Raw genomic sequence first — 6,967 nt, forward strand, 5'->3', positions numbered from 1 at the left:
AGTGCACCAGGAGATAGCTCCAGACTCTGAAGAAAGCTCATGTAGACAGTGCATACTACTTTGGAGGATGTTAGCTAGCACCCTCCCAGGCAGCTAATGAATGAATAGCCTTAGTAGATTTTGTGTATTCTTAGTACATGTATAAAAAGATATTGAAAAAGACATTTAAGTGACCTAAATACTGCACATCTTCTCCTTTCTTTGCAGATCCTGTTGTATCTGCAGGAAAATTTGGAGTTGGAGAGGTACTGGGTAAAGGGCACTAGGGAAGCAAGAAAGTCCAGGCAGCTTTCCAGCAATATTGCTGCTGCTAACTTTTTACAGGCTGCATTTCTTCAGTGTCTAACAAGCACAGCTAAATATAAATATACATATATACATAAATGTAAAATTTAAACTGTGTGGCAAGACAGATGCTGTTACTGGTATTTGTTATTTCCTCAATGCTTCATTTCAGCACTGTGGAGTATTCAAAGCTTCCCTGAGCTAAAACTTTTCTTTTATGCTCCATTGTGCAGATGCTGAAATGGCCATACTAGTCAAGAGCAGCACTGCTTTTCTCCACTACAATCTCTGCATTTCTGGCCATAGTTTCAAAGCTCCTGATCAACTGCAGGTGGGCAATGGGGAGACATCTCCCAGCCACTTTACCCATTTCAGCATGGCTTTGTACCTTGGTGACCAGCCTAGAACCATTGATGCTCTTGAAAGGAGGACTGCCAGCTATACTCACCTCCTGAAAGACTGCTATCATCAGTCACTGCAGGACCTGAGACACTCCTATTTGCTGAAGAGTAACAAGACACAGCTGAGGGTCATGTCATGAACCCTCCAGAGGACCATGCTGCTCTTGCTCTGCTGTAGATGAGGTTGCTGTGCTGCCACAGGGCCAGGACCCTTTGTGGGGGGTGTGGGATCACGCCTCTCACTGCCGCATGTGATGTACTTCTACACCACATCTTTCCAAGGGTAAAGAGCTGTCACCTTCAGGGATTTTATGTTGGACTTCACCTCCAAAATGCCAGTGGGAACTATTAGCAGCTAGCAAGTCATGTCTGGCAATGAACTTTACGGCACCCTCTGCAAGGACTCGTAACCAGGGCAACCTAGGGCCTGGTTGCCCTAGAATAAACTGAGCTCCTGACATTTTAAAACCACACTGATTTAATATTTCTATACAGGAAGGGAACAAGAGATTAAACAGGATTGTAAAAATAGAGCCCACAGGGGTACTGAAATGCTGTTTTGATCCTTTAGTGCTTGAGCATCTTTATAATAAATTCCTTGGAAACACCCAGCAAAGCTTAGACTATATTGACATATATTTTTATTTATAAACTCTGAGTCCTCACATCAATAAATTATGAGGCTCGTGAACAATGATATCATTCAGCTATTTCCTGATTCCCTTCTGCTGATGACTGACCCAGCAAACAGAGGCTAAGGAGGACAGCTGAGCTGAATCTTGTCCACCACAGTCTAGACCTGGCAGCCGGTGAGACTTAGGCTGTAACTGACAAGAGGTTTTTTTATGGTTTCCAGAGAGCTTGGGTAAATATGCTTTTTGCTGCATATTTCACCCCTGCTAAAACATTGCCTGATCATGCTTTCAGCTGACTTCTGAAATGGCTTTCTCCATGAAAAATTCCCATCAGCAAGATTTTCCCCTATTAATCTTTCTGTTTTCCACTGTTTATACCACTCTGACCTGCATTACTAATCCTCACTTTCTTTATACAGCAAGTCCCACAACTTGAAATTGCCTTATCCTTTGAAAACTACCCTCTGCACCACATATAAGCTCAGCCTGCCTTCTGTTCAGCAGCTGTTTTCCTCAAACACAGTGTTAAAGAAAAGCAGAAATCATGTCCTTTTGGCATGAGCAGTACAGCAAAGAAAAGAACTTTGTTTCACGTGGCTCTCCCCCACCACCCTTTCCAGTCAGTCCCACTAACATCCTCACACTTTATAGTACACTGGCACAGGCTCAGTCCATGAGCTTCCAGCTGAGTTTAGTGCAGTGTGGCCCTCAAAGAGCAAGGCCCTTACAGGTATATGGCTATCTAAGTGCTTTGGTACATTTGGATTTAGTCCATTTAAGGTTTATCTCATGGTTCTCAGTTTATCCATCTTCCATGGGATGGATAATGGGATGATTTGGCAAAGGAGTGTAAATCCAGTGAAATACCTGAGGGGAGGAGAGCAGCCTGGGAGGGAGTCTGTCTGGAAGCTGATGGGGCCTCGCAGGGGTGGTCAGTCAGGAGGCTCAGCGTAGGCAGGCTGAGATACGTCTGTGCCCATAGAAACCACCTAGCCCTGGTGCCCAAAACCAGCCATATTTTGGGGGTCAATAGCATCATGTGTAAACCAGAAGGGAACAGCAGAAGGCAAGGAGATGGCAGGGAGCAGGAAAGGGTAATACTGTGAAAGTCTGGGTCTACCTTCTGCTGGTGCTGTACCCCAAACTAGAGTTTTAGAAGTCAACAAGCCTTCTCAGAGAGTGAGCAAGTGCCCTACTTTAACATCTTCCTTCTTTCACTCCAATTAAATAGGGCTGAATACTTTCTGCCACCTTCACACAATGTGGGGGTTAGAAAGCTGTCCAGCAAGTCAACTCCCATTGCATATCTGGAAACTCCACCTTTCTCCATGGAGATGATGCTTCGCAGAAACCTCTTTCCCCTATTCTAATGACTGCAATAATTTTGAACACTGCAACATCATTGCCAGCAACAATTTGGAAGCCTTATGTGAGTCCTGTGAAAAGTTATTTCACCAAGGTCGTGTCATTATCCATGTGATTATCCATGTGTTTTTGCTAACATTTTCCTGGTTTAGTGTGTTTCCATTGCAGCTTGAGGACTTGATGCTCATTTTAATATAAGAGTTCAGATTTCTCAGATACTACAAGAGGAAGAAGTACTTGTGGGGGTCATTTGTGCATAAACATCCTGGCTCACTCTGGGTCACCAGAGTAACACCCCAACGGGGACAGCACCGCCCTGGTGTGCCTGCTGTGGCTCAGTATGAAGTCCTCCCCATTCTGTGGAGCAGTTTCCAGCCTCCTGCTCCTTCCCCCTGCTCTGCATCCACCATCTCAGTCAGTAACAGCTCCCACAACAAGTGTTCAGTGCAGTAAGGCCCCTTGTCAAGTGTTCTGTGTGTCCAGCCACGGTCCTGCACCAAGCTGCCTGCCAAGGCAACACAGAGCATGCAGTTGTTCCCAGCAGTGGCTTCCTGGCAGGGCTGGTGTGCTCCAGTAGCTCCTGTAGGAAGGGGTATGACCAGGGCACTGGGTATGCATGCTAAGCACAGCAGCTTTTTCTGGGAATCCCAAGTGTCTCCCCATGGGAGGCCTGTGAGATGTGCCATGGCTCTCTTCCTGATCCTCTGCTGGCCGCAAAAGAGCTTCCTGCCCTAGTGGCAGGGGTGCTACAGCAGTGATCTCGGCACTGAACGGGCCCTGAGGCTGGGGCATCACTCGCCACGTCCCTCCCATATACTGGCTGACCCCGGGATCTGTCTTCCAGGGGCCGTCCTTGGAAATGAAGCTCTCACCATGCCAGTGCAATCCCCCCAGCCGATGTCACTGCTGCCACAGAAATCCCCACCATGCAATGACCCCGTGCCGTTTGCAGGAACAGAGAATGGGACAAGGTAGCTTTGCACATTTTTCTTCCTTCATCGATTTTTCTTGCTGCTGCTCCCACAATCTAGACTGGAACAAGGCCTGAATCATTTCCAGCTCCTGGGGGCATACCATTCTCAATTCACTGCAGAGCTGACACATGCCTGGAGTGGAGCAGGAGCTCTCACACTGCTTGCCATGTTTAGTGCTTACTGCAAAAGCTCTCTTTCTAAAGACCCCATTGATAAAGCAGTGGGTTACGATGCCAATTAATCAGTGCTCAGCCAGAGTAGCACCAGACCATGAGCTCTAGATGGCATTCTGGTTATTTTTCTGCTGCTGCTTGTTTGCTGTTTAGCATTTTGTTTGTTTTCCTCGTTATTGCTGAAGTGACAGGACAGCCCTTGGATCTCAGTCTTGAGCCACATGAAACACCAGGATGCTTTCAGCCTTTAGCTTGGGAAGGAGTGGAGGGCTGGATCCAGACTGCTAGTAGTTTCCTGCACCATCCCCCTCAGTCAATTCAGCAGCTAGAACATAAGTGGAAGTCTTTAGTGCTAAAGTTCATGCTTATATTTGTAGCTCTGTCCCTGCACCCTGTTACAGCTTGTGCTGCTCTGAAATGCCTTCCTTACACTACAGATGCCTGTTTGTATGATTTTTTAATCTCCCGTGCCCATTCACACCTGAAAACACTGTATTGAGTGCTCTCCCTCCTTTTAAAGCAGTTTCATAAATCCTGGCTCTGTAGAGGGGATTCTTTGCCTCTCCATTTGCTTTCCCATTGTTCTGGGGCCCCTTAAAGCCACTTGAAACTAAATGAAGTGCAGTATCTTCAACTTCTATGGGGCTATGCCAGAAATTATTGATAAAATGCTCTTCTATAGTCCTTACCTACATTGTAAAAAACACTCTGAAGTTTAGCACATGCCATTTCAGCTACGCAATGGGGTGAGAGGGACTTTAAATGTCCTGAGTGCGTTATGAAACAGACAACAGCTGATAACAGCAGAACCAACCACAAAATTCCTGACCTGCTGCCACCCACTGGTGTCATTGAATTACTTTTGCAATGTCTGAATGCTCCCTTGCAAGAGTCCAGTTTTCACTTTTAATTCACTTAAAATCCAAAGAAGATGCCTAAGAGTTCCTTTTCCCACTGCGTGCCACTAGTACACCATCCTTCTTGGCACAGAGCAAGGCAAGGCAGAGGAAGACAGAAAGCCTCTCCTGTGTGAGAAGACAGCAACACCTTTTTTTTCAAAGACAGAGGGATTGGAACTGGTGGGTAAATTTTCAAGCTTGTTCTCTAGCCCATTTCTTGACTTCCATTTACTACATTGGCAAGTAAATCCACAACTGATTTTCTCCATAGGCATTTCTGATACTATCTGCACAGGGAGAAGAGGACTGGTGTTATGGAGAGCACGAACTGCAGGCAGCACTTGTCCCTAGGCAACTCCCACCAAAATCACCAGTGTCCTCTACTGCTTCCCACAGAGGGCTGTAATTAAGTACTTGGCTGTTCCCGGCACAGGGAGGGGCAGAGGCTGGCATGAACCTGGCTAGATCCCAACAAGTCCCTGTGGCCCTTCTGAGGTGCACCCGGTGCTCTGGCACCTCCCAGCTCTTGCAGGGAAAAGCTGGCAGCTGCCTCCTCACAGGGGCAAGGGGGGGGATCTCCCCTCATCCAGCTGACCCTGAAGGGGGTGTGAGGCCAACGGGCAAGCAGCTGGTTGCTGCAGCCAGGCTGTGACAAATGGACAGCTGGCTGAAGGGTGTGCTCGGCTGTGCAGGACAGTGGGGCTCCTGCAGGGTTGAAAGAAGCAAGGAAAGAAAGGTCATGAGATTCATCATATTTGGCCTCTGCAAACCTCCACAAGCATGATAGTGGAAAAGAAATGTGCAGGGATGCTCTTGTTCCTGCAACTGACACCACCAAGTGGGGAGAGATCTCCCCCACCTCTAGACAAAGAGAGAGATACCAGGTCAAGAACCACAGGAAGAGACCGACTGACTGCCACGGGAGGTGGGACACAGGCCACTCTCTTCCAGCTACATGCAGCTTTCAGGGGCACACCTTCCTGCAATAACATGAACAAACAGGCAGTTTTATAGAAACACAACACAGGTTTCTATTTTAATGAGAAAATAATTATATACTTGCATTGTAGGCCTCACAGTCACTATAAAACAGAAGCAGGATAACATTTAAGTGGTTAACATACAGAAAGCCAGGTATTGTTGAAACTGGTTGATAAGTCATGACAAAGATGCTGCCTTTTGGTTGCCAAACATGTCAATACTACTCTATTTTCCCTCAGAAATGTCAGTACAGAGCAAGATGAAGCCCAAATCGGCAGCTTTAAAAACAAATTGTTCAGAAAACCTGCACTGTAACCTCAAACCGATTATAATCACAAATGCTAATGCTTAACTATTTTTCAATACACAGTTTCATTAAAACCAGTCTTTGCCACGGGAAAGGATCTGAGCATTTCTTTTTGTGGAGACAAAGTTAACTCTGCAATAGTGCTCTTTTGTTGCATTTGATATAGTCATATATAGATAGATATGTATTACTGCCGTATACTTATAAACACCTAAGCTTGGTAGCATGCAAATGAAATAACAGAGGCAAGTAAACTGCATCTCACTCTTGTTACCACAGCACTAAATGTGCTGCTGACTAAAAGTGTTCATAATTTCTGGAAGAGAAAAACTGCTGGGTGAAAAGTCTGTCTGTCCTGGACTGAAATACTTTTGTTGCAGGGGTTGAAAGGAAATGCTTCTGTAACAGAGAACACAGCATGAAAATATGTCTTTTGATGGGTAATTATTGTCACTGGCTTCCAGTGAGAAAGCCGGAAGGAAAAACAGGCCTACAGACTAAAGAAAATAAAGATGCAAGTTCCTGGGAAGATAGTCCAGGGCTGACCCAGCTATCAGGAGCAAATACTGGGGGAAACTCTCATGACTGCCATTTAACGCAAGACCACCACACCACAGAGGCCATCTGCTATTGTCAGAAACTCCTTGCTCTCTTAAGCTCTCCCCAAAGGCCAGGAATCTTCTTGACACAGGTGTGTGGGGCTCACATCTGCAGCTACGTGACATATGGTCTCACTAGTGCTGCACTGGTGCTGGTGCTTTTTCTACAGCTGCATGGTAACAACCTGCCTTGAGACAGGAATTGCCCTTGATTCACCCTTGATTACCATGCCTGAAAAACAGGTCCACTTCATTAGATACATAACTCCTTCACAGACATGGAACCTCCCCATGGTGCCTCTCCTTGAAATAAGCTCGCTGCCCTCATCACAGTGAACTCTTGGTTCA

Source organism: Geospiza fortis, unplaced genomic scaffold (genome assembly GCF_000277835.1).
Source record: "Geospiza fortis unplaced genomic scaffold, GeoFor_1.0 scaffold203, whole genome shotgun sequence".
Classification (NCBI taxonomy): Eukaryota; Metazoa; Chordata; class Aves; order Passeriformes; family Thraupidae; genus Geospiza; species Geospiza fortis.